Below are 9,540 nucleotides of genomic sequence, written 5' to 3'. Positions count from 1 at the left end.
GGAGGAGCATCTCCCAAAGGGCAAACAGGGCCATTCCTGCAGCACGGAGAGGAGGGAGTGCAGCAGCATCTCTCTCCCCCAGACTGGAAATAGCTTTGGGGGATTTTCAGGTCGTTTGGGTACATGTATTTATCCCCAGTTTCTTGTTTTATTCTGTTTTGATAAATCTATTTATTTGGAGATCCGGATCTGTCGGATCAATCTGATTAAAGCGCCTTTTTGATTCACCCTCCAGTGCCAGCTCTCCTTTCCTCATCCGTTTTGGCAAGAGGGGTGCAGAGGGCACCCCAATCTTTTGTGGGGTGGTTCCCCTCTCACTGGGGCATAGCAGGGTTTGGGGATGATGCTTTGGCTGCGTGGATTCGGAATCTTTGCAGACCCCTTACCCAGCAGGGATTTACAGAGCCTTGCCCACCTCCAGGGCATCCCCTGCCCTAGAGCAGCTCTAAGCCTGATTCCAGATGGGCTGCAGTTGATTTGGGGCTGAAAACCAAGCCCAGGGCTGGCAGCAGGGATCGAGTGAAGGCTGGGGGCAAATTCAGGCCAGGAAATGGGAGGTTCTGGCATGCTGGATTGCTGCCTAAGAAAGCTGCAAAGTGAGTGCATGTGCTGCTCTTGGAGAGGTGACTGGGCTGTAAAAGGCCCAGTGTGAGCAGCTCCCACCTTGGGACATCAGTGCTGTCCTGTTTGCTCTTTGCTGCGCTCCCAGAGACCAGGAGTTGCTGCCATGGGGTTGGGATGTGGACAGAAATCTGTGCTCATCCCAAGGATGGAGGATCAGCACTGGGGCAGCAGGCAGGTAGCAAAGCAGCTGCAGCGGAGCATCCAAGGGCCAGTGGAGCACCGTGACATCATCCAAGTGACGGGGCCCATCTGATGCTCTGAGCATTCCCTGGGGTGAAGGCATAGTCATTCAGCACTGCCAAAGGAGGATGCTGCCTGCCCCAGCACAGCCTGACCCCTCACTCATCACTCTCATTAACTCACGCTTCTGTGCTTCTAATTAAAGTGAGCTGAGGGCCAATTGATGCTCATTTACCGGAAGAAGTCGGCATTGGAAATGGGGATGCTCAGCTGGGTTCCTTGGAATGGGTTCATTCCTGGGGGACACCTCACAAACCCTGCGCTGTGCAGCTCAGATGAGGTTTCCTATGGATATCTCTATGGTGCTGAGCCTCACGTAGGTTTCCAAACCCACCTCTGGGTTGGAAATCAGCTACGGAGCCCCTTCACTGTTCCCAGATGGGTAACAGATGGAGATTGGGACCAGCTGCTCCATGGCCAGCATAAATATCACCTGTGAGGAGCAGTGACACAGGAACCTGCCTGGGACCATTTCTCTTCCATCCCTAAATAATTTCTGCCTGGAGTATGGTGTGCTGGACTTCATCCCAGCCATTGCACCCTGGATCCCTGCTGAGCTCTGCCTTGGGCAGGTAGATTTAGAGACTGACAGTGAAGTTCAGCAAGGAATGTCTTTGGAGAGAGGTTTCATGGAGACACAAATGGAGTTGGGGATAGGGATGGATGATGAGGTGGGGATGATGGGGGTGGGGACGATGGGGATGATGGAGATGATGGCAATGATGGCAACGCAGACAGGGGATGGTGATGGAGAAACATTTCCATCCTGAGACAGTTCCCTCCAAGAAATGCTGCTGCCACTTTGTCCCTTGTATAGAAGCTCAGCTGACATTGCATAGGCCAAGGCACTGGTGCAATGGCCCCAGGATGGACTGAGTGCACTCTGCCCTTGCCACTGTGCTTGCACTCAGTCCTAGTCGTGGTGCCATGTGTACTAAAGGAAGACCTGGAATTCCTCAGGGATGCCATTTGCATGCTGTGATTTTCCCATCCTTCCAGAATTTTCCTTATCCCCCAGACCCATTGCATCCCCTGCCCCTGGCTGCCTACCAGTGGCATCCCATCTTTTCCTCTGTCAGCTGTTCCCCTGCCATCAGGCTTCATGCCACTGCCCACTCTGTTGTTGTGAGTTAGACTTTTAGTTATCCCTTTACTGCAGCCCAGCGTTGGGACGCTGTCATAAAAGACACCCCATAAATTTTATACTGAACAATAAAACATTTCTGTGTTGGCTGCTGTTCCCTCACTCATTGCAGCAGCATGGACTGAAGGGTGGAGCTGGAGGAGTTCACGGCTTTCCAAGCCCCAATCTCAGCTGCTGGCTCCTCACAGCCTGGTCAGGGCCTCACTGATGCTTTTTGGGTGGTTTGGTTGGAGGAATGGTGCTGGAGCAACACTGGTAGGATCTGAGGGATGCAGCCATGTCTGGTGTAGAACAGCTTCTCTGCACCCAAGGAGAACCCAAAACATCCCCTCTGCTTCCTGCATGAGGCAGAAGGGCTTCTTATCCATCTGCTGGGCAACAGGGGGCGAGGGGTGGGCTCAACTCTCCCTCCAGATGACAGTGCCCATGGGCTTCTTAGATGGGTTCCTTATGTTTCTGCATCCACCCCTCTCCACCCATCTACCCTTCTGTATCTATCTACCCTCAGTCCATCCATCCTTCCCCATCTATCTTCCCTTCTCCATCTGCCCATCCATCTGTGCATTCATTCATCCTTCTCCAATCCATCTACCCTCCTCCACTCACCCTTCTCCATTCATCCTCAGTCCATCTACCCTTCTCCACCCATCCATCCATCCATCCATCCATCCATCCATCCATCCATCCATCCATCCATCCATCCATCCACCCCTCCCTCCCTCCCTCCCTCCCTCCCTCCCTCCCTCCCTCCCTCCCTCCCTCCCTCCCTCCCTCCACCCACCCACCCATCCATCCATCCATCCATCCATCCATCCATCCATCCATCCATCCATCCATCCATCCATCCATCCATCCATCCTTCCCCATACATCTTCCCTTCCCTACCTACCCTTCTCCACTCACCCTTTCCCATCTTTCTCCACTCACAACCTTTTGGACCCTCCATCTTTGATTTCCCCACATTTCTCCCTCACAAAATATCCCAGAGGAGCACTGGGGATGCATGCAGAGCCATGAGTGTTGGGGACAACCTCTGCACATAGCACTGCTGGAGATGTGATGGAGGGGGACTTTGGGTGGGGTTGACTGCTGTGGTGGTGTTCTGCAACAGTGTCAGTGTCGCATCAGACCTGGCACCCCGGGACCATGCCCTAATGACCGTGCCTTCCTGCAGGGTCCTCTCTGAGGCTGTTTTCCCTGCAGGGGCACTGCTGGGGATTAGCTCTTTTAATTGGATCAGCAGCTGCTGCTTCACAGCTTGCACCTCACATCACCTCCTTCTCCCCCTCCTTCTCCTCCTCCTCACGTCACTGTGCAGGAGTCAGGACGTTCCCTCCAGATCCTGGAGATGGGGTCGGTTTTAGGGTCGGGCTTTCTGCAGGGGATTTGTGCTTGTGCTTTGGTCTGCAGGGGACATCTTACAGGTCCCACTACCCCCTCCTCTGCAGCCTCAAGCATGTGGACACCAACCCCGCCATAACTTGAGGTCAGGGGGTGGGGGACCTCCCCCATGTGCCATCTTCTGCTGCACAGAGCAGAATGTTCTTATCCCTGAACATCTCCACACCTTGGCGCTTTCTTTACAGTCAGACCATCTTCCTTACAGCTCCTTCAGGGGTTTGCAGGCCTGTCGTGGGACGGTTTGGCTGCTGGTGTCTCATGTTGCATTTCTGACAATGCAGTGGCACAGACTGCGTAGGGAGGTGGTGGAGTCATCAACCCTGGAGATGTAACAGAACCGTGGAGATGAAAGACATGATCAGTGGGAGCAGGTTTGGGCTGGGCTTGGAGGTCTTGGAGGCCTTTTCCAACCTCAGTGATTCTATGATTCTATGAGGGGACCGTGGTGGGTTGGGTCAATGATTGGACTTGAAGAACCAGCTGGCTTTCTGCTCACAGGTTTTACCCACATCAGACAAGGTCCAGGCTGGTTCTGCTTCCTTCCTGTGGGTAAACCAAGAGAAACGTGGCTGTGTTCCTTCTGGGGAAGGTAGGACAGAGCAAAGGACATCAGCAGGGTTACATGGAGAGGTCATGAAGAGCCCTGTCCTTCCCAAACCATACATCAACCCTACAACAAACTGAGGGTCCTCCTTGCTTGTTGATGTGCAAACACTGATGCAGTTGCAAGGTTTTGTTCTGCAGGATCCATATTTCCCAATGTTTCTTCTGCAGAACCCCTATCTCATCTCCTTCTACTTCTGCAGGTCCCATATCTCCTGCTGCCCCTCCTGTGGCCCTTTGTCTCTGTTTTGTGTGCAGTATCACTTATCCCATGACCGCTCTAGTTCTCTGCAGAGCATATTTGGGCATTTGGTACAGTTTGGTTCCCCTCCACCAGACAGCGACAGGCTGAACGTCACACCAAAAATTGTTTTCCCTTTCAGGCTGATCAAACACTGGAACAAGGACTGAGAGAAGCAGGGGGGGTGTCTCCATCCCTGGAGGAGCTCAGCCCCTCCTGGGCACAGCAACCTGGTGTAACCTCAAAGCTGTCCCTGCTTGGAGTCAGGTCCGCACCAACCGACCACCTCCTGGGGTCCGTCCAACCCTCATCATTCCGGGGTGGATGGCAACTCCCCACCAGAAATCTTGGCTCTCCCTCTGGGGTCTCAGGGTTTTTTTACGTCAGAGCCATGCTATTTCATGCTCTATTATCAGGTTAGTCAAAACACTTCGCCCAAATATATGTCTATATAATTGCCAGCTACGCTCGCTTCCTTGGCTCCTGCTGTTTTCCATTGCATCGGATTTTCAATCATGCAAAATATCTACTTTCACCTTAATCTGCACGAAACCCTGCATGAGAGAAGAGGGGAAGCCAACATCCACGTCTCAACCTCATCATCCTGAGCTCTGCATCTCACCAAGGCTGGAGACAAAGCCTGACCCCTTGGGGTGCTGCAAAGGGGAATGGGAATCAAAGAGAAGAGGGTTTGGTGTTGTTGCAAAACTCCGATAGGAAGTCCATGGCTTTGGTTTGAGCGTCGGCTCATAGGTGAAGCAGATTCCATTGATTGGGACCGCAATGACATCCCCAAATGGATTGTTTTTCTCTTAAAACACTGCTCATAGCATCTTCCATTGAGTAGGGCCACATTGCCAACCCCAAAGGGATGGGATTTCTCTTAAAACCGTGCTCACATCATAGGGCATTGAACTATATAGCTTTGGTTTGAATCTTGGCTCGTAGGCGAAGCATCTCCTATGGAATGGGACCACACTGCCATCCCCATAGGGACAGGATTTCTCTTAAAACAGTGCTCCCATCATAGGGCAGAGATCCCCACGTTGTGCTGGGGGAGCACTGCCCCCATCCCTGTGCCCAGCACATCCCTTTCTTTCCCAGCAGAGCTCACGGGCTGTTCTCCTGCTGCCACAGACCCGTCTCCTCTCCAGACTAAACACTCCTCATATTTCCCGTCTCCTCACATTGGAACGTGTCTGTAATCATTCTTTTCCCCAATTTCTGCACCTTTTTGGATGCTGGGGCAGCTCAGGATGTACCGAACATCCCGGCAGAGCTGCTGGGGCAGTGGGATCACATTTCCCTGCCTCTGGCCCCATCCCAACACCCCCAGAGCAGGAGGCACAACCAGGAGGGAGGAAGGCTTTGCCAGCACAGTCGGACCACGTGGACACTGGGAACGGGCCCTGGCTGCCGGGAAGGTGGGCGATGAGAAAGGGGTGATGAGAAAAAAAACAGGGTAATGCTGGGAGTTGCAGGAGGGGTTGGGAGGGAAGGAAATGTCAGCAGTGAGATGAGAACTCATCCTGGGGGTCTTTTCACAGGATCACAGCGTATGTACCTCTACACCTATAGATTTATATGCTTTATATATCTGTAGACTTCTATACTTAGGTATCTACAGACCATATTACTGTATACCTATATACCTCTGTGTGTGACTCTATACCTCTATAGCTCTTTATCTTTATACCTCTATATCCATTTATCTCTACACCCCCTACGTACCTCAGTATCTCTGTATTTATATACCCCTGTACCCCTATATTTACATACCTCTGTACCCCTGTATCTGCATACCTCTACACCTCCATGTCTATACTCCTCTTGCCTCCGCACCCTATGCACGAGCCAACACCATCATGGGATTTCCAAAGGGCTCTGGGCAATGGGGCAGGAGGGACCAATGACACAGGGAGATGCAGGAGCCCCCCATGGCACTCATGGTCCTCATGGTGCCTACACAATGCAATGCACACTCGCTCTTTGGCCACCTCTCCGTGCCACGATGGTCTCTTGCTCTCTCTGCTTTCTCTCTCATTTTTTTTGCCCATGGGAGCTGGGCAGAATCCTGCCTGTAAATCCAATGGAAACTGCCTACAAGCCCTTCTCACCAGCACTGCCAACAGACCATGATTCAGTGCTTTTTTTTTTGGGGGGGGGGGGGGGGAAGGGGGAGGTGAGGGTGGATAGAAATTAATTAGTTCAGGCCCATCGCAATTATCTAATTCAATGAGCACAACAATAACCCACTGTTTAAAGGTTCATGGACATTTAGCACCATCTGGATTTTCTGATCAGGGGCTTTGAAAACAGTTGAAAATGAAGTAAGAGGGATTGTTTGGCCCGGATGCTCCTTTTTGCCTCCCAGCTGTACCAACAGTGAAAATAACCCCAATGGACCCATTGGACAGAGAGAGAGGGTCAGCAGAACAAACATCACCCTGCCTCTCACCATCTGCCTCCGAGATGCATTCGGTGTCCAAAATGGGAAAGCAGCGGCCATAGAGGGACCTGGGGAAAAGAGCTCTGTGTCAACTGCAGAACCCTTTGGGTTTGGGGGTGGAGCTTTGGGGTGAAGCTTCAGCATTCCCAAAGGAGAGCTGGGGTTTGCAGAGATCCCTAGAGGGGATCTGAATGGCTTGGAGCCCTTTGGAATTGGAATGGTTTCTTGACAGGAATGGAAGTTGGATGTGCGGGTTTGGCCAGGCTGGGTTGATGGCATGGGAAGGGATCAGAGAGCAGCAGCGGTGTTTGAGGGTGAGGAGCAACCCACCATGTCCAAAGCTGCCTGAGAGAGACTTGGAGCCTGCACAGAATTCAGGATGGAATAATGTATTACCCATCCCCAGGGTGTCCCTATGAGAAAGGAGTCATATATGTTGGGAGGTCCCACATCTGGTAGCCCAAAAATCACTGCATGGCTCGCCCCACGTCCCTCCATCACTCTGGCAGCTGGCTTCCCTTGTTTCTTGGTTTTTGCACACTTGTTCCTCCCCAGACCACCTTTGTCCCTCTCTTTGCTCACCTTTACCCCTTCTCCTCAGCTTTTTTTTCCTTCAGTCCCTAAGTGTTCTTCCCGTAGGGCCCCATAAGCACACCTTGCACCAGCTGCATGGAGACATTTAGGTTGGAAGAGAGAGTGATAGGACAAGGGGGAATGGCTTTAAAGTGAGACAGAGGAGGTTTAGGTTGGATCTGAGGAGGAAGTTTTGGAGCCAGAGGGTGGTGAGGCAGTGGCACAGGTTGCCCAAGGAGGCTGTGGATGCCCCATCCATCCCTGCAGGCATTCAAGGCCAGGCTGGATGTGGCTCTGGGCAGCCTGGGCTGCTGGTTGGCGACCTGCACACAGCAGGGTTGGAGATGGATGAGCACTGTGCTCACCCAGGCCATTCTATGATCCTGATAAGCAGCATTGGAACTGGATGGTCCTAAAGGTCCCTTTCAGTCCAAGCCATTCTATGGTGATTCTATGATTCTATTATTCCAGTTCCAGTCCAATCCCAGCTCCTGCCCAGTTTCCACTGCTGAGAATGAACACCCTGCAATCCCACTGCCATGGGCTGGGGTCTTTCCTGTCTCTGTGTCTCTCCACCCTTAGCTGCACAACTGCCACCTTCTGTAGAGCAGGGGTGGTGATGGCTGTGATAGATGGACTGGGGATGCAGGAAGGGCCTAACCCCAACACAGCCTTCACAGGGAGTCCTCTGACCTCCTTGTGTTTGTGCACCCAAAGAGAACCACAAGATCATAGCATGACAGAATGGCCTGGGTTGCAAAGGAGCACAGCGCTCATCCACTTCCAACCCCTGCTGTGTGCAGGTCGCCAACCAGCAGCCCAGGCTGCCCAGAGCCACATCCAGCCTGGCCTTGAATGCTTGCAGGGATGGGGCATCCACAGCCTCCTTGGGCAACCTGTGCCAGTGTAAGATATTATATCGCAGGTCTGGAATCCCACTGGGATGTCCCATGTAGGCAAGTGCTTCCTACCCCCTAAATAAGCCAAATTCAGGTCTTATTTTTCTCTTGTTTTCCTGCATGTTTCTATGACATTGCTAAGGCTGCAGACCTTTTGATGCAGGGAAGCAGAGCAACGTGCTGAGGTTCCGGCTCCTGTCCTGAGACAGGAGCATCAGCACTAAATAATGAACAGATATCTTGATCCGCATCCAGGCTGCTCTTAGCACGTCCGGAGGAGCTCCACAGATGGAACGGGGCAACCCGTGTCCTGCTGATGTCAGAGCTCAGACATGACATGGGCACCAGGCACCGGTTGACCTTCATGGAGTCATCCAATCCAGCTGTGCGGTGGGCAGAAGTCCCACGTACGTGCTGTGAAGGGTCTGCAGCTCCCAGCAGTCACGACCTTGGCCAAGATATCTCCACGGGAAAACCGTAAATCGCATTGCTGGCTTCCCGAGATGGATTACTGGCATTGAAGCTGGACGTGAGTCACCAAAACCAGCAAAAAGATTGGGTAGAGGTGGGTGCAGTTTGGCCCTTCATCTTAGTGACCGACGACCTGTGATAGGGACCTAAAATTACCAGAACAAACCCTGCAGGTAGCATCGATCCATCACGAACCAAGAGATTGTACATCTGGTGTTGGGTTCCCAGAGCAGAGCTGCCAAAACTGATATGAGGTAATGCTGAGTGGTTTGGGTTCCTCTTTCTTAGTGCCTGTTGAGGATCCAAGCCCTGGACTCGCTCTGATCTGAGTAGCTTGGGATAGAACTGGCGCATGCTGGGATCAGAGTTCTGTTATCGTGTTGGCACGGCTGGGTTTTAACCCTATGCACTTTTGAGGGAGGCTTTGTCTTTGAAATGGGAATTTAACACCTTCTTGCTGTTCGTGGCCTTGGAAGAATGGCCTGAGTTTGAGTTCCACCTCTCAGCAGCTTGTGCACTGATTGGAATGGGGATGGTTGGGTTCATGTGGGTGCTGCCTACATCCCAAAGCAGCTCAGTGTCCCCTGTGATCACATCAGAGGTCCAAGGATGGGTCAGTTTTTGAGCTGCAAGATGAGATGTGGGGGAAACAGGGGTGTGAAGCCATGATACAAACTGGAGGAGAGTATCCCAATCTCTGCCTGTGTCCTCTGTGAGCTTTGGGTGATGCCCTTACCTGCTGGGATGAGAGCAGTGACCCAATGGGGCAAAGACCCCAGTGGGGTCCTGCTTTCCAGGGGGAATGTCCCTCATTTAGCTGTGAGGTTCTGCAGCCATGCTCCCCACACCTGGTCTGGGGAAGAGGGATCACGTCATCCCGCCCAGCACAGCTCCT

This window comes from Lagopus muta, chromosome 1, assembly GCF_023343835.1.
Source record: "Lagopus muta isolate bLagMut1 chromosome 1, bLagMut1 primary, whole genome shotgun sequence".
In the NCBI taxonomy this organism is placed as follows: domain Eukaryota; kingdom Metazoa; phylum Chordata; class Aves; order Galliformes; family Phasianidae; genus Lagopus; species Lagopus muta.
The sequence above is the reverse complement of the archived record's forward strand: the minus strand, read 5'-3'. Positions refer to the sequence as shown.